Here is a 24,656-nt window from a genome sequence, read left to right as displayed (position 1 = left end):
GCTCTCCGGGGGCGCGCTGCTGTTGTGGAAGCCAGGAGTAATTGAGGCGGTGTGTCGTTGTGACGACTGGTTAATGACCTTTATTTTTTTTAATCGCTCCATATTTATACTAAATATTAAATACGATACATGTGTATTAATGAGCAACACGTGTAAAATATTATTTACATACAATTTAATTCATTTGTAACATGTGTCTATTCATTGTTGCTATGCGAATTTATTTAATAAAAATAATATGCAGTTAACTTGTCGGTTCTGACAATATACTGGGAAACAGGAACGGGTAGTACCCGTATTACTTTATGTATAAATACTGATTTCTAAAGTAGCGCACATTTATTCGCACGATATTCAACCGTGAGATTAGCAAAATCTAGGAAATAATTTTACTAGCGAATTATATTTTCGGTAATTTCGATAGTAAGAATACATATATCTACACGTGAAATGTATTCCGATATGATTTCCCTGGAACAGTATGTGAAATATTATGTTTATACTTGTAAAAATATAACTTTACTGAAATATATACTGTAAAATATACAATCTCTTAAGATTTGTATTATAAATATTACTATTTATTCAAGTATTACATAAAAATAATAATAAAAAAACATCATGACAGATTGCAGAAAAATCCATAAAGCTGCAGTCTAAATTTAATACCACGTGCTTTTCCATAAAAGGGATAAAAAAAAAATTATAATACACCGCCTTCACTATTCCATCGATTAAGTGGATACCTTCCATTCCAGAATATGAGAAGCACCCCCAAGATCATTTGCCTCTCTGGATATCGCACAGTTTCATAAGACATTTTCGCTATGTCTTGACAGTAAATTTAGTGCACCCCATCTGAATAAATTTATTTTACTCTCATCAGAGAGCGGCACTTTTATCTAATTTAAAACGCTAGCTTTTATATAAATTGGCCCATTTCATGTTAGACGCATTTTTTGGCAGGAATATGACTGCATACACACCCTTCTTTAAGCTAAACATATAAGGGTTGTTCATCGTACTATAATACTGGTAATGTACAATTTTACGCGTATCACGAAAGCATATTCCTAGTATCACTCGATCTTAGAGTTAATTATAAATTAAAGAGTAGTTATTTTTATTTAAAAGAAAGAATTTGAAGTGATGATTGGCTTTAATCGACAAGTTAATAAAATTTGTCCTGTCGATAACCCAATTGCGAATACACAGAATTTTTTATAAATATTGTCACCATTAATGTCAATTGGATACGTAACTACATAAAAATAATATACAAAGACATACCCCTAAATGAGTGATGAAAAGATCTGAAAAATCCAATAAAAGATTACAGATATATCTTGAATTCTTGATGATATCAAGAAGTAATGCGTTTTTTGCACGCTAGTGTATGTATTTTTATAGTTTATGTGAAAATTCTATATTATTTATTTAATCAATACTTGAGGTAATCGGGAAAAACCTGATTCCACTATATAATGGTTTTCCACGCTTCATAAGATGGTTTTTCGTTGAAAAAAATCCCCTAATACGTTTAATATGATTTATATTATATTGTTAACACATTATACATGTGCATGTTTATAAAACGTTTTAACAACTTCATCGTCATTTATATAGATCGCTTATTGATCGATTATATTTGTAATTCATTGAACATACATGCAAGTGAACGGACATTGATTACATGGTTATATCTATCTCGTGCATAAAACATAATGATAATATTATACATTATGTATCAAAAGCATGTGCGGTGCGGTGCGCACAGCCCGAATCTATTTGCGTGTCGTTAAATATATATGTACCGAGTGTCGAAACGATTCTGTAGTGTGTTATTACGGAGATGTTAATGATGTTATTCTTATGTTCTCACCTCTGCTACATCATTGTCATATTTGTGAACGCGTTATATATCTTTCCTCACGTGACGCAGCTCCCATTGTTTTCCGTTTCCAAGATTGGGAATGCGGACGATACACATTGATGACTCAATCGACACAGACGCTATGGACGAGCACCATCATCTCGGTCTGTGCACGTACGTAATTGAGCGAATATCGATTATGTCACTCGGCGTGCATCCGGCCGGTCGTTTCATGTGTATGTGCATGTCTAACTGATATCGAAAAGGGAAAGCAACGTTACGTATTACGCAATGTTTGTACCGTACGATCGGTACTTAACCAACGTTGACTAACTTTGATGAATGTGTATTGTGCATGATTGTGTGACTATGTGTATCAGACCCTTTGAATAAGTGTGAAAAAATAATTAATTTTACACTTATCTATTGCAGAAATTCACATTATGTATTGCGTAGTTTGCACAATCTGCTTAGGGTTCCATCGTGAAGCAGTAACATCGCATACAAAAAGCGTGGTACAAACTAAGTTTCACGGAATTTGTTTTGACAGTGTTTTAATAAAATATGAGATTGTTGACTCATTGGATTATGACAGTCATCAAATTTTATAATGCAATTGTTGTTGTATTGTATTCAATAAATTTCATTCTTACTATTGCATCGCACTGATTGCAAATCGTATATCGCAACTTTAGTTGATCAACTTCGATTTTCATCCGTTGAATTACCAACTTTTTAAATTATTTAATTTGAGGCGAACGATATATAAATTACATATATATAAAAACACTATATATATACAAATATATAACGGTAAACCTAAATTTCCTAGAAATTCAAATGATTCACACATTCTCTTATGTAGTAACGTGAATATCCAATCGTCACGTTCTCATCAATCTTGTTTGCGAATATCCGATCATCACTTTCTTGCCAATCTCCAATCTAAGATACAAATTATGAGAGATCATGAAACAGCTCAAATGAAGACGTATTTATGGGAAATCACATTTAATATAACTTCTAATATTTGTTTCAAGATTAGTGGGCAAGTAGTGCGACTTATTTGACAACCAGCTAGTTGCCAAATTTTATTGTATTATATTGTACAAGTTTATTGTATTACATTTAAATTATACAGAAATACAATAAATACAGGTGTCAGTATCAGGGGGGGGGGATGTCATATAAGAAACAGTCTTAGACAGTCATAGACGAGTTGATGAATCCATTTCTTGTCATCGAGCGAGCTGGTGTGGTATTCTTTATACTGGTCCTTCGAAAAATGTGAGAAAAGGCATATTGAAAAACAATTATGTTATTGTTTAGCTCCGTCTCCGATGCATCAATTAGTGACGGTTCAATCAGCACGATAGATCAGTTGTGACTAATACCTGAAATATTGTATATGGACCCTAATGTTTTTCAATTTTTATCGTGTTTATGTAATTGTAATTAGATCGATCATCGCAGATTAAGTTTTCCTATATTTTCCTAAGCTCACGGATGAATATTGTAATAAATGATTAAATAAAATCAAGCTAGGTCGTGCATAGTGATTGTTAGCGGTAATAACAGTTTATAATTAATAAAATATGTTTCACTAATTTCAGTCCGGTTATTAGTTTGTGATTGTTTTGTAACGCATGCAACGGTAGATTTACAATATAAATAAAAATTAGCTAACCAAGGTAGCCATTTGTGGGCAACCGTTCCATAATTACAAATGATTTGAACAACAATGCTTATTGGAGTATTTTTTTTCTTGGGCTTAAAGAGTTGGCTTTTGAAATCTTCTTAGTTGTTTCAAAATGTTTTTATTTTACTGATTCTATGGAAGGTTCAACACACACTAGAACCACGGCTTCGTTTTAATTTTTATTTATTAAAATATTTTACTACTCTGTACACTTTTACAATGATTATAAATAAATGTTCTCCAAAAACATTTCAAGAATAAGATTCCCCACCGTGTGGTTCCAACAAAAGCATGCTTTAACATATTATAACAGTACAAATCCAAAAAAAAAATATGTGTACTCAAAAATAAATTGAATCAAACATACGTATATGGCATTTTTTCGATCGCCTTTTCTTCTTCATAAACATTCGCTTCTAGAAATAATTAAAATTTTATTGATGACTAGAGTTTTAATATGATTATTAATCCCATTGGCGTTAATAGATTAATACGCTGGTATTGCACATTGATCTGTTTAATGTCAGCTACGAGGAGCTGGTCCGTTTCGTATAATTTTTTATATATTATATATTATTTTTATTATATTTTTTTGTGTATTGAAATAACACTATGTATTGCTTTTTGACCGTCGTAACGCATTGGGTTAACCTGTTAAGTCATGATTTTTTTAATTTAAATAAATTACATTAAATATATGTACATATAGCAGCAGCCTTAGTACTTAATTACAAAGACTTGTTTGTTGTCTTATATAGGGATTGCAATAATACCGGTATTATTTGACCGAAAAAAATAATCCTAGTACCACTCACATGATTAGCAAAACCATAGCATTCGAATACCCCGACAACTACTCTTCCGATATATTATATATTTTAATTAAAAATGTACGGGCGCCTAATATTTTTTTTTGGAACAATAAATCTAGGACAACGTCGTCTTTGATCGACCGCTTCTGGATGCCTCCTAAATTATTATACCACTCTTATTCCAATACAAATATTACTCATTATTTTTTGTCAGTTGCGATTATCCTAAAGAACATTAGGATAATCGTAGAAAATTGTAAATCTGTTTGTTCAAAATGCGAAAACAGATTTATATGATTGATGATTTTGATGTTTATGTGATTGAGGTGTGATTTATTTATATTTTATTATTTTAATTATTGCCTATTTAATATTTATTTTCGAAAGATTTATCTCGCATATACTTATTTATTTCTCATGTTAAAAGTAACATAAATTAAATTTGGGTTATAAATCTTTATGTAAATATTAAAGAATAAAAATACATAAATACTGCATAACCCTTTTAGTCCCAGACATTTTGGGCTAATATATGTATACGATTTTTTTTTTTTTTTTTTTTTTGAAAAAATCATTGATTTGCATTTTTTAAATAAATTATGTTATATGTGTCTTAAAAATTTGAAACTTTTTTGTGTACTTTAAATGGTGTAAGGTATATATTTTTCATACTTATTCACTTAAAAAATAAAAGATAGATCAAGTTGAAGTAAAAAAACACATTTTAATATTACTTAGTGTATTTATATCGTCTAGTACAACTTATCTTTAGTTGGTAACAAAAAATATAACATTGCATTATTTTGCAAAGAAAAATGTTTTTTTTTTAAAAAAAAACATACATTTCCCGCAAATTTTTATTTATGTATAATTATTAAGACTTACTTATTGCTAGTGATTAGTGAAACATAGTAATGATGGTGTAATTTAAAAGTACAGGATAATACTTCTTTAATTCCTTTTTCTATTTTTTGTCTTTATAAAACTCGTTTTAGGGAAAAAAATACAAATGTTGTTTTTCGACAGTGAGACAACTATTTCCTCCTATGTTTGTTTTTTCTTTCGTGTTTCTTATATTATTGTTTTTTTCTATGTACTTTAGTAGTATAATTTTTTCCTTATAAATGTTATGACTCATTCGGTTACAAATGATCTTTCTTATTTATCACTAAAATCTCACAGGTGTTTTTTATTTACTTCCTACTCCATATGAAATTTACGAATGATTAATTCTTAAGCCGAACTTGAACCTTTGAACCGTTCGCAAGATTTTCTTATACGTTAAAAAAATAACAATAAATATCTTTCAAAGTCACGTTCAGCTATAAATTGCGGTATTGACATCATACACATTCTTCCGATAAAAATAGCATATATTAATTCACATCCTGGAAGCTGTAAATCCCGGCACTTCGCATGATTGCGCTTGAATAAAATCACGCTAACAACACACGCGTATTATCCACGTTTATTAATAATAATAGATATACGATTTTTACTTATACGAGTTGCATGCACGATTCTCGCGAGGCCGTCCGCCCCGTTGACATTTCTAGGATGTTCTCGTTGCGAAATCGCGAAGGATCTTCGCGACGAAATGTCTTCGACATGTTGAAATTTGAAGCCAGATTGAACGTTTGGAAAGTCATTATTATTCGGCGGCCGATGCGATAACCTTTCTCCGTAGCGCGCGCCGCATCGCCGGAGGCTGCGTCCATTACAGAGTATTATCTATCCGACGCAGTTATATAACTCGGATAGAATGTAGAGCAGAAACTAAACCAGAGCCACTGCCCTAAACGCGCTTTGTTTCTCAATCGTTAACCTGTTATTTGATCGGCGGCGACAGGTGGACTTGCGCCAGACTGCGTTCTTCTGCGAGTTCGAATCCGGCAGCTTTTGGCGGCGTGCTTCCGCGGTTTTCGTTCGTAGTGACTTCCTGTTGAGTAAATAGCCATTTTTGCTTCTGTTAATTGTATGTCGTGATCTTAGGATACTCAATTTTAATGATTTGGGGAAATTTTGACCATTATTATTATTTTATTGATCAGTGAGATATGTTGTATGCGTTACTGTTTCAAATCTGATTTTTGCACTGTAATATATAGTCTGTATTAAGTGTATTTGTGGCAAACATAAATTAAAGTCTTACCTTGAATAAATGCAGGATCGTTTGAAGACAAGCGCTGATTTTGGATCAAAGTTCTTGACCTATTCGTACTCGATTACGGGAGTATGAACCATGAGCGTCGATGATGGAAATTAAACTTGAAATGAAAACGAGAGGTTGTGTTACAAAATAGTCCATATTACTCTGAATGTTTTCGATGTTTTCGGTGATACCACTAACTCATCAGTGTCACCAAAACAACACCGGCGAATGACCGACATTCTCCGCCGCCATGTGACAACGGCGCGCCTCGCGCTAATTAACTTCGAATCCGCCGAACAAGGATGGGCGCGAAGCAGCCGGGCGCCAGCCATCGGCCGGCACCGGTTTCCTCTCCGGCTTTTCTTCGCACTTTTTATTTGTTTACAGAGTCGCGCATATTTCGCGCAAAGGTCACATATTTCGCGCGCGCTCTCGGGGATTTTCCCGCATTCCGCGCGTGCCCGCCGCCTATGACGCGTGGACAGTTCTGGTTCGCCCGCGATTGCGGATTTGCATGAATTAAGAAGTTCGAACATCGTGGAAAGAAGACGAACGAGTAAACAAAACGCGTCCTAGGCGACGACCTTGCCGTCTTCGATGTGGAGTCGATAACGCTTTCGACCTTACCGGCGCGGCGCAAACGAGTTTGACGCGACGGACGATATCCTTTTGACAGCTTATTTGTTGTCATGTATTCGACAGTGCTGTTATATCATACAACGCGATAATTATCATTACAGCATTGCGAGAGGACTGGAATGTAGCATTAGCAATTAAAACAACCGGTGGAGTAACCAAAAACAGCATGATAAATCGGTTGTTCAGGCATTATTTAATAATGCTTTTATCCACTTGAATCTAATCTGGGAGTGTTTTATAATAATGATATAATAATTCCAATCAATCACATCGAATTTATATTTCCCAGATTTCCCTAATCTATCAGATAAATGATGACGATGTTAATAATAAAATACTAGTGATATGTTTGTTTCAGAACGTTCTGATGCCAATTTAAAAGAAAAATTGTGAATTCATTACATCCATTCTGACTGGCATATTTAAAAGCAAAAACGAGTTTATTCCCAGAATTCCGTTGATTTTAAATAAATTGCATTAGCTCTCCAAGAGATTATATTTATGGTTCTCACTCGAATATTCGAATAATTGATCAAATATTCGTATAATATTAATTTATTAATTTATTTTTCTCATGTGGAATTTAAAAAACATCTTAGAATAAAACAACTTATATATTTGAGTAACACAAATAGTCGTTCTTTCTCTCAATATACCCGAGTGACTAGTGCCTGTGCGCCTTTATTTTGTTTTGAAATTCAAGATAATGAGACGCTCCTTTACAACAAACAATTCTTTCGAAAAACTTTTTTGAATGGAATGTTTGTGGCGGTGTTTACTATGACCGAATTCGCAGAATTCGTTCGTTGAAAGAAACAAAATATTGGAAAGTCTCACCCTTTATTATCGTTATCTCAAAAACAGGTGTGTGTGTGTGTCACATTTTTATTTAAAAAAATTAAAAGGTATTTGTATTTGTTCGTTTAACACTCGAAGATTTTATTTCAATCAGTTATAAATAAATTAAGCATTTTCCTTTTGACGCCTTCACAGTAATTCATACTGCATTGTTTTATGCATATTTTATAAAATTCAAAAAGTTTGAAGTTAATTTATGATTAATTAAAATAATTATTATTAATCAATAATTGTATTTAATTAAATATTATTTTAAAGGTGATTAATTGATTTTTTGCACTAATTGGTTAAATAAATTAATATCTGTAAAAATCGAGAAAACAATTAGGAATATATTCGATTATTTGAATATTTCATCTATTCTTTATTCAATATTCCAATAATTTAAATCTACGGAAAATTGAGAACCCAAATTATATATCCTTGGTTATAAAAATTATTATGCCTTAAGGTTACAGGATCGATTTGAGGGATGCATGTTCTTCTCCTTTATATTTTTATATTGCAAAGTCACTAGTGGAGTATATAAAACACCTACATATTTAAATGAAATTTTAATTAAAAAAATCTACATTTTAATACATGGTTGCATTATCAAAATAATACTTTTTGTTTATCGTGAAGCATTAGGCTAAACTATTAGGTCACGATGGTTTAAATTTAAAAAAATATGAATTACTGTCAGATAATTCACTCGTTTTTCGACTATTCGTTATTCGAATATTTATTCAAGTATTCATATATAGTATGTATTTGTATTTTATTATAGCATTTTTAGTTTTGTGAAATTTATTATGTTATCTTTTTGCTATTTCTAACATCCATGGAAATAATAATTTATAACAAAAAAAAATTAAGGAGAAAAACACATTGTAACTGCTGAAATTCCATAAATTATTAATATTTCTGAGTTAATATTGTGAAGCTGTGTACTTTTTCAATTGTTTATTTATTATGGTAATATTTTTTGAGCATACCGCATAAAATTAAAATTTATACTGATTTACAGTTTGAAACGCGTCATGCGCTATTATTTTTTAAATTAAAATGCATATTTTTGATTCTGTAGTATTTTGTCGAACGGTGTAACGACACAATCCTGTGAATATCTAATCATGTGGAAATACACATAATGGATCATCTGTTTGTGAACAAATGCAGTTTTACTGATACCGAGCAGTGGAATTGTAAATCATTTGTATGAAATATTTCATTAAATTATATTTATACTAGTGAAAATGTAACTTCACTGCTAATAACAATGCAATACACTTGAATGATTATTACATATTTATAGTTACAGAGCTAATTACTATTTTTTCTAAAATATTAATAGTGTACGTTATAAATAACAAATATTGTTTGAAATCTAACGCCATAAGTTTTTAAAAAGACTAATTTTCAACATCTTACATAAAATATCATCTACGAAAATTTCTAAATCGATATAATGCCTTTCGAATCGATTATCACAACGGCAACCGAGATCTTATTGAGTTTCTAACGTAAATTGACGTGCAATCAAATTATTATTATTTTTTATCATACAGCATTTACGAACAATAGCATTATGTGTCGTCTCAGTCTAGAATTGCGCTCGAATTTAACTTGTATGTCTGTGCATATATTTATTGATTATATTAGTATGATGTGGAAGAAGTGATAGACGTTTGTTAACAATGGCACAGCTTGTGGCATTCGATATTTTCTCTCGCGTGCGCTTATACGAGACCTTGATACACATTTGTGTGCGTGTATTTTTTCTATCATTGTTTATCTATTTATCTTATAATCGTAACAATGGCTGAGCTTTTTGGAGCTGGAGGCGAACCGCGATTTTGACAGGTTAGACAAGCGGTTGCGTAAAAAAGTGCGAGTATTATGTCTGTTTTTTTCGTCTTAGTGTCGATTAGAGCTCTCTATGATTACTGTATTGTCTTGCTCGCTGAGAGAACCTCCAGGGGTCTCGCGAATTTAGACGACACGTATCGAGATGACCGTCTCGTTTCGAAATGCAAGTTCTTTTGAAACGATTCTTTTGTGTGTGACGAGCGTTGCAATCGAGACCTTTCGGTCGTAGTTATGCAAATTTTTGGCAATCCACAAAAATATGTATACGCTCGAATTTATAGGCGTGAATATGTGTCTGATTTGGTATAATAACTCTGCGAAATTCTTGTATATATGTATTTTTTTTTGTTGATAAAATTCAATCGGTAAATCCTGGATTTAAACGGTCGGGGGTCTCGATTCAAGACCCCCGACTTGGTATAAAATAATATATACCACTGATGATCGAACTTATGATGTTAATTATTTTTTGGTAAAGTTTAGATTTTTAAATTGGTAGTAAAATAAATGAAAAAGTAAAAAGTTATTCTGTTAGTTATTTTATTTTATTTTCAGGGTCGCCGAGAGCGAACCTGGGAAAACACTGATTCCGGGCCCCATGACAAAAATGGCATTTTATTATTTTTTTAACATCGTAATATAATTTCTTGAATAAATAATAATATGTACGAGTTAACCATTTCTATGCTACAAATAAATTAGCCACCGTTGCTACATATTTTATGCGATTATTTTCATAATATTTACTTGATAATTAGACGTGTTTTCTTTGCTGCTCAGTGTTGCCATATAGTGAATTTTCAGTCTAAGTCAAAAGCAATAAAATTGTGCCATCGCGATGAAAACGCTCGATAGTGTTTATATTAAGACTTTTTATAACAATATTACGAGTGAAAATTGAATAAAGTACATCTAACCCGAATTTTGGCCAATAGGAGGGCGTAAAAAACAATTATCCCTTCTCAGAAGTTAAAAATCCACGTCAAAAGCAATAAAATCGTGCCGTCGCAGTGGAACTCCTACTGACCAAAATTCAGTTTGAATATACTTTGATCAGCCCTGTTATATTAGAAGTTCATAGTAATATCGGTAAGAATAGCTATCATATTTTTAAAACAATATCGAAATGCAGACAAACTATGGAGCAATATGTGAGATGCGATGTCTGTTTGTACTTATTCTTCATCTTATTTTCCCCTGATAAATTAGCTTAGTTTGTATTTTGGACTTGACCTTATAAAAGTTCGGTTTGAACAGCAAATGGACGTTTCGCAACTGTCAAATTGAGTTTCATACTTTAGACATCAGTTAAATTATATTTTCGATAGTGGAAATTTATATCTACTGGTGAAAATGTATTTGGAATTTACTAGTGAAAATATAACTTTACCAAAAATACACATTCACTGTAACATTTATAATGATGTAAATATATATATTACTACATATAGAAAAGTTGAAATCATATAATTTTACTAGCACCTGCTAGATAATTTATATTTTCACTGGTCAAAATATAAATTACAGGTGAAAATGTATTCCTTTATGATTTTACTGAAATGCCATATTTTAATAAATATTTTCGGAATAGATTCGAGACTGATTTTTCTAGTTTTCTTAGGAATGATCGCATAAAACTGGATGTATTATTTATTTATTTTGCTGCATTGTCATATTACCGATAATTCGATCTGAATTTTCAGATCGAATACCTAAATTTACTGCTACTAATATAAAAAAATATAATCTGTCCCTTTGAATAATAATATTAATTATGAAAATACTACCTAGAAAGTGTGTGCTTTTGAAGGCAATGTCCCACTTCTTTTATTTATTGTACGTATTAAAAGGGCTGAAGGTACTTATACCTGAAATACATCAGTTCATACATCTAAAACAGCTATAGTTTCGTTCAGATTATTTTTGGTCGATTTTTACTTTTTTTATAAATATATTACTATGATTTTGTCCAGAGTGCCCCGGGAATTAGCTTGATTATTATTAAACAGTCTTATTCGTTATCTAACAGAATATCTTTTAAATATATCATATTTTCTTTAATGACTTCTAAATTCATTCACACCGAACCTCTTTATAAGTCGTAGCTATTGTAATACGTCAGATTTATAATTCCATACCTCAGGTATATAGATCTGAATTTTAATAGTTTGTTTTTTGTCAATGTTATGGAAATATTTTAATTAAACTACTTTTTGTTCTAGTTATCCATTATGTAACAAAATTTTCTAGGCCACTTAGAAAGTCGTAAAGGCAAAAAGTGTACGTGTACATATTTTGGAATTAAAACGACCGCCAAATCACTTAGCACAGAATCAGTTCTAAATATATATAAAAAAACAGTACCGCAAGGTCCTTTTTTATTTTCAATGTATAATCTGTATTGTTATTATGTGATTATTGTTTTTTTATCTCTCTGCCGAGTTTAGTGATTGACGTTCCGGTTAATTCAATATTGTTTATTTGACTCGTTAGTGTTTTTTTTCCGCCCAAGTTAATTTGTGTTTTTCGTTTATTAATTTTGATCCTTATTTATCGCTCGCAATTAGCATGTCTGATATCGTAGTTTTCCGCTTAAAAACCGCATTATGGATCTAGACACGCGGAGATAATTAGTTACGAAACAGGTAGCACGACAGACACCCGGAGCGAAGTAAATAATATGAAAAACGTATAATTTATAGATTTTCTACGTTTATTTACATATACACATTCGACGGCCTTTGGCTCACGCATCATGTGTCTGTTATATTATGTTGATTATGCGAATTTTTGAAGAAACTGACCGTGACATATAATTTGCATTCCCGTGCGAACTTAATTAACGCGCGCGACATCTATTTGCCATGTGATATCGCAGCATCATCATTGTTTTATCTGTTTAATTTTATAATATTTTATTATTATAAAATAGTCGTTGTATCGTTTCTAAAAGTGAAATTATCCACTCGTTGCGTCTATGTGCTCACTCGTAGCCGTTTAATTGTGCATTTAATTAAAACGATAATGCGTAATACTGGTATTATAACGCGAGCGTTTCACCGCCGGTCAGCGGTGACCAATCTTTTAATTCTTGGTCGTTTAACCTTTTAGTTGAATAGACGGAACCTGATTGTGTGATAAAATGTTGTATTTATGGCACTTTTCTCAGGTCCGCATTCTTGGCAAAAAAATGTGCGATTAGCAGAGCAATGTCCTGCACATGTTATAATGGTGAAATTGAACCATTTAATTCGATTTTCATATTGGTTATTTTATTGCATTATTTTCTCCATATTTTTTTTGCTCTTGTAATTGGCCATACAAATCTCGTTAGTCAAGATGCGACAGCGTACATATTGGATATTTATAAATTAGACGCGCTTCTCTAATCTCGAAATAATCACCGGAAAACCGTGATTGATTAAACGTAAATATGTTTGACAGTTAAAATGAAAGTGCAATTGAAAATTAAGTTATTTTTGACTGGTTGGTCTTTTTAAACATGACAAAACGACTGTTTCAGAGTAATGTGATTTAGCGTTTTGAAGCCGAAGGTGTGTGACTTTGCGAACAAAATACACAGTTTATTTTATGAAGCATATATATTTTAATGTAGCAGGTCTCGAAAGCTGGAGTGTGGAGCTGAATTATCGTCGAATGTGATCTATCTTGTTGTGACTCCTAAGGGGTAGAGTATCTGGAGCGTCTTCCTCCGTCTGTGTCCTTGTGACAAAGTACAGGCGGCCCTCGACTTTCGCACATAATTGGTTCCTGAAAATGTGTGCGAATGTTGAATGTACGAAAGTCGAGGGAAGTAAAAGAAATTGAAATTGTGTGTATTTTAAAATATTTATTTATCAAGTAAATATAAGATGTTTAAGAGGCGTTTAAGAGACACGTTTAAGTGGGTTTGCGGGTGCTTCCTTTGAAAAGTTATCAAGAGTTATCTGTTTTCCACTATTCTTTTTCTTTTCTTCATATAGTATTTTATAACATACTATGTTTTTATTGATCGCCCTACGCACTTGAGATATGCGTTCTCCATTGGGATCACAACCTTCCATAATATTTAAAAAATTGTCAAGGTGCGTGAAGGCTTCATTCATATTTTTCATTGTTAAAGAGTTTTCCAAAATAAACCTGTCTCGTCTACATTAAATATTTGGCTAGAGGAATATTCTCCATCTTCAATAATTTTGAATAATTAGGAAATAAATTCCTTTGCAGCATCTTTATCCGCATCAGCCGATTCTCCAGTAAATTTAATATTATGAAAAGAATACCTCATTTTAAAACTGTAAAATCAACCGTTACTTGCTTGAAAAACCGCGTTAAAATATTTTTTTAATCTATCCTTCCAATATATGTGCAAACTAAGAGCTTTTGCTTGAATAATTGAAATACTCAGAGGGACATATTTTTGATGTTGGTCATCGATCTACGATGACAAAGATTTTCCATTTCATCCATGTTTTTTTTTTGCTGTGTTTTTTTGGAAACATGTCATTAAAGATTGTGGAAATAAATCTTTATTTTCCACAATTTTGAACGTATTCTTTAATTATATTTTTATTTTGCAAAATTGAACATATATTAGACCTGTTTGTATCATACGAACGTCCGATTGAAGCAAAAGATTCACCGCTATCAAAACGTTTTTTAAAAAAAAATATAAAATTAAAAAAAAATGTTTTTTTTTTTAAATGTGCGAAATAGCGAATTGTGCGAAAGTCGAACGTTCGATAGTCGAGGGTCGCCTGTATCACACATTTCATACTGCTGGCTCGTTACAGCTCTGGCGAATTGCAGATGAGGATATTGGTGGACTAATTGCATCGCTTCTGGACATACATACGAAATATGTTTGCGTCTTTAAAGTATAATTTCGTATACGAATGGGATAAATGACAATAGTCCTTTTTGCGCAGAGTAGAACGCATTGTCCATTTTGTCTCGAGCTCTCTTCCGTTGTTAGACATTATTTTCGAGATTAGTTGGTATTTAATTTCATTTGTTCAAAACGGTTGTTAATAGGATTTCTAAATTAATTGTGCAAGTTGTTGAAACCACAGTGATTTTTTCAAAAAAGGGTTTTGTAATATACATATGTAAACATTACATTGATCTTAAATGTATAATATTTTGATAGATCATGGCTTCGATAGAGTAATATGCCTGTCTGTGTTTTTCTTTTTATTATATATTTGCTTTGGGAGATCAGAATCAGTGAAATATAATTCCGATCGTTTTACTCTAAAAATCTGGTCTTCGTAGATTTTCCTAATCTCTAAATATATAGTAATTGAAAGAAAATCAAGCTATACCTTATTTGCGTTAACATTTCATCATTATTCAAAATTGAGAAAGAGATGGAAAGTTTGGGTTTACGCCCCTACTATTATCTCTAAAGCACACGATATGAATATACGTTCGATATACTTATTAGAAATATCGGGTAGAATCTACCTTTTTTGACCTCTAATGTTTAAAGACGGACTGTAGTATCTACCCGCAAAAATGTAGTTTAGTGTGCTGCCATTTATTGAATTAATGTTTTTAGTACATCAAAAAATATTATGACTATATAAAAAGTCATAAATAATAAATTTAATTTGGTGCAAATTAGTCAGTTTAAGATGATATTACATATTTTTTAATTAACGAAATTTATATATACGACATACATTAATTTGTTCTATTGCGCTATCTGTGACTCGATCGATATTATCAATAATATGACTGACTGTTTGGTACGAAAGTTATATGATTTTGTTTCCAGGTCAAAGAACATTCCCCTATTTATATTGTTATGATCATTTCGTCTTAAAATAACCAAGACTTCTTTAACACTTTGTATACTTATCCACCATCTTATAGTTAATCGCTATGCTCTCTAATGAGAATCATTGTTACTAGAAGAAGTTATAGATTATGTTCGCGTGTTCGTTTTGAACCCGACGACGGAAGCAATTTTTCGGAAATGACCTTCTCTTCCGTTGGAAATTTTTGTGTTCGCGCGCGCGTACATACATCGCATAATGGAAGCAATTATTAGTTCGCCGGGTCGCAGTTATGGTCTCGGTAATTGTTTAAATGTATCGTATCACATGGGAACCGAATAGGCGTTTGTTCGCGGGCGTACGCGAAGCCTCGAAACGCGAACATAATGAAGATGATGCGCAGAGATATGGAAAAGAAAGACAGAGGAAAACGGCGGTGAAACCGCGGGAAAACGCTCCGATACTCAATTTCTATTTCGCGTTTTCATTGTCGGTGCCCGGTGTCCCGAAATTTGCGAACATGACCGACGATAAGATCGTCGAACTGTCTAGTTTGCTCATACGGGTGACCCGGATGGATCGGGTTGTGACTGCCTTTTTTCGGGTCATTAATATTTCATGAGGCCGGCCTCGTCGGATTGTTTTTTCCCTTGTTTGTATTATATGTATGTAACGGCATGTTTATAGCTTGGGTTCCATTTGTATATTTATTCATGAGCCGACTTAAGACTTAAGGACGCATTTCGAGATATGAAAGTTTGGATAACGGCTCTGTGATGACCCAAATGTAAAGTGCATACAACATAATATTAGGTGTACAAATTTTTTTTTCTTGAAAACAAAAAAATTGTCAATCGATACAACCTTACGTGAATATGATAAGCATATTCGACATTGCATTCAATACTAGAACCATTAAGCGCTATAATGAGCATATTCAAGTTTTTCACGTTTTCCTTACAGTTCCAAGAAAACTGCTACCAATTGAGTCACTCGTCATGGTTATGAATATGCGATCTGTTGAAAACGCCTTTTATATTAGATAAGATACGAATATATTAGCATGCGAATATTACAAAACGAATTGCATACATAGGTCACACAATAACGCCAGCGCGGCGTATTGTCAACGTTTTTCAAAATGTTAAGTACCGACATTAGACGCTCGAATTTAACTAGAGAAAAATTGACACGGGTGTTGCATTTTCTCCGCACTGCGGACAATGGTAAATAAAATAAATCGAAACATAACAATCGCGATGACGATATACACAATGGCGAAATGACATTTCGTCGCCCGGAGACCTTTTGCGAGAGCTTTCAGTTGCAAAACGCAATAAAATGAAATATCTGCTTTGGCTGCCCCCTTCTTTTCCTTGGATTTCAAAGCAGATGAGACACTGAGAGTGTGCGGTGAAATTTCGATCCGTGAAAGTGGCACACTGAATGGTCCCGAGTTTTCATCCCACGGTTCGAGGTCGCGCCCGTGTGAATTGCTCTTGTATGGATGATCTTGAAGATGTTGCTATTGTCGAATTGACGGGCGGATTCCCTCGGCTGTCTGCGTTCACTTCTTTCTCTCTCACTTAGAGATATGTGGAGATTATGTGTCGTCAAGCTTGATGCTTTGATTGTATCGTTGAGTAATTTAGATTAAATTATATTTGTTTGTTGAAATTTCCTATGGAGAAGAACTAATATAATATACTCGTCCGTTTTTTAACTATTCATTATTTAAATATTCGTTCATATTTGTAGTGGAATATTTAGATTTTTCTAATTTCTAGATATTTATTTAACAAACTATAAAAAAAATAGTTCAATGCAAGTAGTAATACTTAGGTATTTATTTTTAAACAGTAATTGCCGTAATTCCAAAAAATACTCATATTTCAGAGTTAATATTATGCAGCTGTGGACTTTCTCGGTGGCTGGTATTGACTTTTCTATATCCTAAATCTATATGTATAATGTTTTATTTTAAGTCTGTCTAAATTTATTATGGTATAATTTTTTGAGCATACCGAGTTGTAGTTGCTGCAACCCATTATTGACAAGCTCATATACACAGCAAGTAAATGAGTCTTTTCAGCAACAGGAATAATTAAAAAAAATAAACAGTCTTGATACTTTTAATCGTTAACAGTATTTTTAGATTCTTCGTATCTTTACGAATATAATATTTTGTAACTATTGGTGATGATAATGATTTTTATTGCCATCGATTTTACTATAAAATACGAAACTGACCATACAGTCGCTTTAAGATATAAAAATTGCAGAAAAATCATATAAAAAATTCACGTAAAATTCATATTATTTATTTATTATTATTTTATTAATTTATTTAGCTTAATAGCTAATCTTTACATCTAACAAATTTAGTAAACATATATAAAAAATACATAACAGAAAGAAAAAATAAAAATATACAATAATAAAGACTTAATATTATAATTTATTTCTATATGTACGAAGGTGTTTTTTTATTCCATTTATGAAACCCGTTATATTTTTGCTGTTTCGGATTTCTCTTGGAAGACTATTATATAAATCAAAACCTCCGTACATAACTCCCCTAGCCGTACTCGTTTTCTTATACTTAATTATCTTAAAATTTTCTCTATTTCTAGTATTATATTTATGTACATCTTTATTTCTTATTAAATACTTATTAAAATATTCTGGTAACATATTATTTTCTAACTTATATATAAATACTAAAACATTCATACTCAATATTTCTTGAACATTCAACCATTCTAATCTATCAATCATACTTTTACAATTAGTTAATCTATTTTTATTTAAGATTACTCTCATTGCCCTATTTTGTAATTTTTGCAACATTTGTTTGTCTAATTTATTTAACATATTTAATAGTGTTGCACAATAATTAAAATGGGGCAATATTATACTATTGTAAATTATTTTTTTTGTATTTATACTTAATATATTTCTTAATCTAGATAATAAACCTATTTTTCTACTAATTTTTTTTTAATATGTAATTACAATGTTCTTTAAAATTTAATTTTGTATCAACAATTACTCCTAAATATTTTATATTATCCACTATTTCTATACTAGAGTTATTTATTACTATTTTGGTACTATTATCTAACACATTTTTATAATTAATAAACATACATTTAGTTTTATTCTCATTTAATTTAAGTACGTTATTCTTTAATCATATTTCTAATATACTTAATTCATTATTTAAATTATTTACAATTTCTTCAATGTTATCACCTATGCAATACATTAATGTGTCATCCGCAAATAGATGAATTTTACATTTTTTCACGTTATTAACTATTATCATTAATATACAAAACAAATAACAATGGTCCCAATTTAGACCCTTGTGGTACTCCATAAGACACTAATTTCTCTTCAGAATATACATTATTTATTTTAACTTTTTGTTTTCTTTTATATAAGTAATTATTAAACCATCTTAAAACTATATCACTTATACCTATACTCTCCAATTTCTTTAACATTATTTTTCTGTCTATTGTTTGTGTGAATGATTTATATTCAAGCGGCTTCTGCGTGCTTTTGCACAATAACAACAACTGGTGACTATTTTAACATAGTCCACCGGATGAACCGTAACACATATTTTCATATTCGTTACGTTTACACGTCTTTTGCGATAATTTCGCGCGAGTTACGCAACCGCTCGCAAAACTTTCCCGCTCGGTATTAGTTTCGGTTTTGTTCGTAAGAATAACCGGCAATTCCATGTTTTCTACTACCGCTAGAAAATCACATACAGTTTCTTCTTCTCGCGTGTAAAAGCGCTCCGGTCAAAATATAATTTATAAAATTGTTACGAGCGTGGCAGAATTTCATGAAAGAGCAATGACTCGGCGAAGTGAATGACGTCGGAATCTGATGAGTTTAAACTGTCGACAGGATAATTTTCGTTCAGTCATCCTTTTTAATGATGGCATGTGCACCTTAATATGATCGATCGAATCTTTATAATGTAAGGCACGTATTCATTGCCGTTATTCAAATTTCCGTCGCATCCTGTGCACAATTATGTACATATGTTGATAAATATGTATATCGGGCTATTTGCATATATTATTTTAGGCAATGTATTTGGCAAAGCTGTTGCATTGTACGCCCTTGTAACGATTTTTCATTCATATCGTGGCACATTTATATATAGAAAGAATTTGCGTTCTGATCAGTTTGCTTAGTTCCGAACAGATTTGTCGGGTCATCATTTTAATCGCCACTGGAATTTCCCAGGATGTGTCCGAAGCGGATGCGCTTCTTACGTGCAATAAATCTTTAATTAATTGATTTTAACATGCTTCTCAAATGCTTATAATATTTATAGCACAGCATATTTTTAATTTGATAATATCAAAACAAATAGTCATGTTTGACATTTGTGTAACAACAACTACGTTGACCTTACGATACATGTATATAAATAAACATACTAACCTTTGTATAAAGGAAGACATTATACGATCGATAGATAATTGCACGAATACGTAATTTCCAGTTATACATAACAATAAAAGGAGTATTAACTAATGCATAGATTTAATTTAAAAAAATGCTTTTTAATGTTATATTATAGTTTTATTCGTTACGGATTTCCTTATTGTATTGATACATTTCATATAGATCTTATTTGAAATGAAATACATGTATCATTTTTATTACCTAGCACAGAGGTCGGCAAAGTGCGGCTCCGGAGCCGCATGCGGCTCTTTGGCCCCTTAGGTGCGGCTCTGGCACAAATATCCACGGGCATTCGCACCAGATTTAAAAAACATGGAAATATGGAGCTCTAAATTCGAACGTCTTTGTGTTGATTTGGTAAATTATAATAAAGGTTTGCTAAATTAATAAATAGATTTGGCTCTCAATTTTTTTTTAATCGTTGTAATGTACATATGTATTTGGCTCTTTGGCTAATAAGTTTGCCGACCACTGACCTAGCATATTCAGCAGATAAAGCTTATCAATACATCAATATATTAGCAAATGATTATAAACATATAGCTTAATTTATTAAGCACTAAGATGCAAGACTGCTTTTCTCTCAATTAAAACATTTCTAACCGATCATACTGTGATTTACGTGGCACGCTATGAGTAAAGTAAAAGCTAAAGAACTTCTTCTGAATATGATATGAATATAAAAATCAGTTATTCAATTTCAAAATAATGTTTAAAATGTGACAAATGATACTTTTCGGAGATGTATTACTAATTACTATCGTAATAAGAAATCGCGTGGTTTTGAATCGATGGGTAGATAGTGTTGATTGATGTACAACTCCTTTCGTGACTTGACGGAACTTCACGCCGCAAATGGTCATCCATCCTGCAGTTGTCATATATTGTTGTCACCGCCATTAGGTCATTCGTTCGTCTTAGTAATATCTATTGCATATCTATTGACTCTACGTACATTTTCTGTCTTTTGTGTCGTGACGCAACGATCCACCGATTCGTGACCAGTCGCGAATTTACATTCGCCCCCTCTGACTTCCAACATCTATATGACGTTTTCCGCGTCTTCGAATTTATCATTATAACATGCCTCGATAGTTTACGATACGGTTTTTAAGCACTTCTGATCGAACGGAAATTTCCATGATTTTAGCTAAATTCCGGGTCATGTGTGTGTTTGTGTGTTGTTGGTTGTTATGTCAGATGTTGCGTGCCGCAACGATCCGAAGCAATCGGATAATCTGTGCGAATCGGATGGATTGATTAATACTTAATTATACATTGTAATTAGGAGGTGTTAATGGGAATTTTATAAAATGCGTAATGTTATGTAAATGAAATTAGTTCTCTCAGTTGTGTGTAATAAATAGTTAATGAGCTTTTGCTCCAAAATTTTAATCGCAGTGTAACTTTATTCTTTGAACTCCTGTGTCAAATATGTGTATTTAATAATTTAGAGCGGTTTAAATATATATATATTTTTTATTTTAAACATCAGGTAATGTTTTAGAAACAGACAAATTTCACATATTACGACCAAAAACTTATTACCTCAATATATGGAATTTAAAAAAATTGTTACCTATACATCGTTTCATTTAACAGAGTCACTTTGAGGTTTCATTTAACGAGTCACTTTTAATCAAAAACAAGAACAACCTTTTTATGAATATTGTCAAACCTATTAATTACAATAATAATATTTTTATTATTAATTACATATTAAAGTCTCAATAGAAAGTTTTCTTATATATTTATTATATCTATATTTTCTATAATACAATAAGGTTAATGCGATTTTAGAAACGCTCTTTACGAGCAACATACCCGTGTGAAAAATGCGCTAATTCTATAATTAAAAAAATAGCGTCTTTACGACACTTTTTGGATTGTGGTTTTGATTTTTTTTATTAGAAATGTGCGACATGGATTTGTACGAAACTACAAGAAGTTAACCAATTTTTGTTATTCTCATATTTTGTATTTTTTAATCGACATTTACTAGCAGGATGGGAATGTTGTTTGAATTGCTATATTTTTTTATGCAGGTTTTCTTAGATTATTATAACTATGAAAAAATTAGAGAGTGAGGTAATTAGAAACACTTAAAATCATTACTTTTTATGAATTATTAAATTTGTCATTCAATATTTCTGATACTCCTGTGTTTCATTTAACTCGCGTCATATGGGAGTAATTATGAATTGCTATTCATTCAAAATTGTATAAAAAATCGAGCACAATGCTTAAAACGTCTAGAAAAAAACATGTAAGGAATGTACACAATTACTCATTCATGTTATTAAAACAAATTATTGTTAACCTTCAAATAACAAAATTGGGCATGAAAGCGATTGACCTTATATGATATATAAAAAATATTTTCAAAATTTCGACATAATTTTTTTTTTATGAATGTAGTTCATAACCCAAAATTTACAATTGATCAATACATTATCAAATTATCGAACGCAAAATTAAGATCTAGTCAAACCATGTTAGTTAATCTGATCTAATTGATCGACTTGAAAATGCATCGTCATTCATCAATACATGGAATTAATCTATTTCCGCGAGCATTTATGTATAACGAATGCGACGATGACTTCAGCGTTTACAATGTAAAACCGAACTAATCGTTACATGACAAGCACGTGCAGCATCCGCGCCATGATCTACCTCACGACGTCTCTCGCGGATGAGCTAGCCGGCCAGTGAAAGTGAGCGCAGCATTGAACTTGGCGGCGAAGATCACGACGATGCTGATGATGATCGGCCGTAACTCGTTCACGGTCAAGTGGAAATTTGCCGAAGAAAATAAAAATAAAATTTACGTTTTAATATGGAATTCCCTAACGTCTGTATACCGAGCCACATCCGGCCCGAGGGCGTGCCCTTGTTGCCCGGGTGCAACAAACCCGGATCGGATATAATTATTAAAGTCACCCCTGCGGAGGGATCGGAGGTCGAAGTGGGCATAAAACAGCGATAAGGGACCTGAGATAAAATCTGGTCCCTTCGTGATGTTTACGAGATAGTCTTATTCGATATTTGACGTTTATTGTTCAGTGAAGCGCACGGTATTGATAATGGATATTAAATTCGTTCAATAAAAATCTCGCTGCGCGGCATATATTGTGATTGAATAATCTATGATTAGCAAGTTACTTATTTATTCATTGTTATTATTAGGCTTTTACATTTTTTTGTTATTATCGATTTTTTTTGTTGAAAAATAATTTGTGTGGATATTTTATCTGCTGCATAAGAAAGGGTGGATCTCAAGGCATTTTATGTTTATAATTAAATTTAAGTTTAATCTTGTCTTAGTCACCGATTCTGGAGATTAATGAGTTAATATGGTCTCGCTTAATATTTTATAGTATTTTTTGCTATGTTTATAGCAATGTTTTTTAATTGTTGTTATTAGAAATCTACTATATAGGTTTTTATGTTTGTTTTATACTATTTTTATCGCTTTATTTTGAATATTTTAGAGTTTAGAAAAATTTGAATTACTAGTGTTACTCTATACAAGGCAAGCGGATTTTATTACCGGTCTAATTGGTTGTTTATATAGTAACATTTTATTTTTTCTGTTAAATATTGGTTTAATTCCTGCAATGGCAGCAGGCCTTTTGGAACAGAGTTTCGAAATATGTTTAGTGAATTTAAGCTTGGGGACCATATTTATACCTAGGTATTTGTCGCTCGCCTTCCACTAAATGCAGATGGTTGTTTGCAGGTTGTAAAAATAATTACTTCAGTGTTCTCTTGGTTTATTTTAATTTTCCATTTAATGAAATTATTCAAGTTCATCAGAAAGTCATTATTATATAGAATGAAGAAGAATGGTCCGAGCAAACTAATTTTTCATTATAAATCTGACCATTATTACTCGACAGATTTCCCCAATGCGTCACGATAGCCATTATATTTTTTCCGAGCTCCTCATAGCTATCGCCGAAAACTTTATTGTGTTTGGCAAGCTTGTTGAGGAGCTAGATGGTACATGTAAGAGGAGCGTTCTCAAGCGATGATGTTCTGGTCGCGATTGCAAGAATAAGGGATGCGATTGCGACTCTCATAATTCTCACAGTTGATATAAAATATGAATAATTGTATAAAAAAAGTTGTGAAATCTAACCGTTTTATATTTATTGTTTTTTATTAAAAGCAAATATAATATAATAATTATTGATAGAAAATAATCGATTTGTTGATCGTTAGAGCGTGAAAATAATGATGTACATACTTTTATACTAGATAACTTGAAACCAATTAAGTGAAGTTTCCAATGATCTGTTTTATCACAGTCGCCATCGGTTGGCCGCTTTGAATTCTCATGAATCATTAACATAACCCCAGTCGCTCCTTTTAACGATTTCAATAGTACCTCAACAAACGTCGTAAATTATTTTGACATGTATTTTTATGACTTCAATAAATCTCTGCATATTTTGCCAACTATTATTTTTATGTTGCGTTTTTTTCATAA

At 31.8% G+C, this 24,656-nt stretch overlaps 1 protein-coding gene and 1 long non-coding RNA gene across 4 annotated transcripts in view; one reads left to right on the top strand and one right to left on the bottom strand.

Annotated features, from left to right (window-relative positions):
- The window catches only part of Naa15-16 (N-alpha-acetyltransferase 15/16), a 100,492-nt gene that overhangs the window by 32,594 nt on the left and 43,242 nt on the right, over positions 1 to 24,656 (top strand). The window lies entirely within an intron of this gene.
- On the bottom strand, positions 5,107 to 7,278 carry LOC148231799 (uncharacterized). Of its 3 annotated transcripts, none has more exons than XR_015810681.1 (3): positions 6,728 to 7,278; positions 6,537 to 6,651; positions 5,107 to 6,323 (listed from the first exon to the last, which is right to left on the bottom strand). It is a non-coding gene; the product is annotated as an uncharacterized LOC148231799 (long non-coding RNA). The 3 variants fall into 3 exon arrangements; XR_015810680.1 differs by having other exon boundaries at positions 6,735 to 7,278; XR_015810679.1 differs by having other exon boundaries at positions 6,537 to 7,278.

Source organism: Plectrocnemia conspersa, unplaced genomic scaffold (assembly GCF_051122295.1).
Source record: "Plectrocnemia conspersa isolate PC_06_02 unplaced genomic scaffold, ASM5112229v1 ptg000009l, whole genome shotgun sequence".
Lineage (NCBI taxonomy): Eukaryota > Metazoa > Arthropoda > Insecta > Trichoptera > Polycentropodidae > Plectrocnemia > Plectrocnemia conspersa.
Note: the sequence above shows the minus strand (reverse complement) of the source record. Positions and strands in the feature narration are given on the sequence as shown.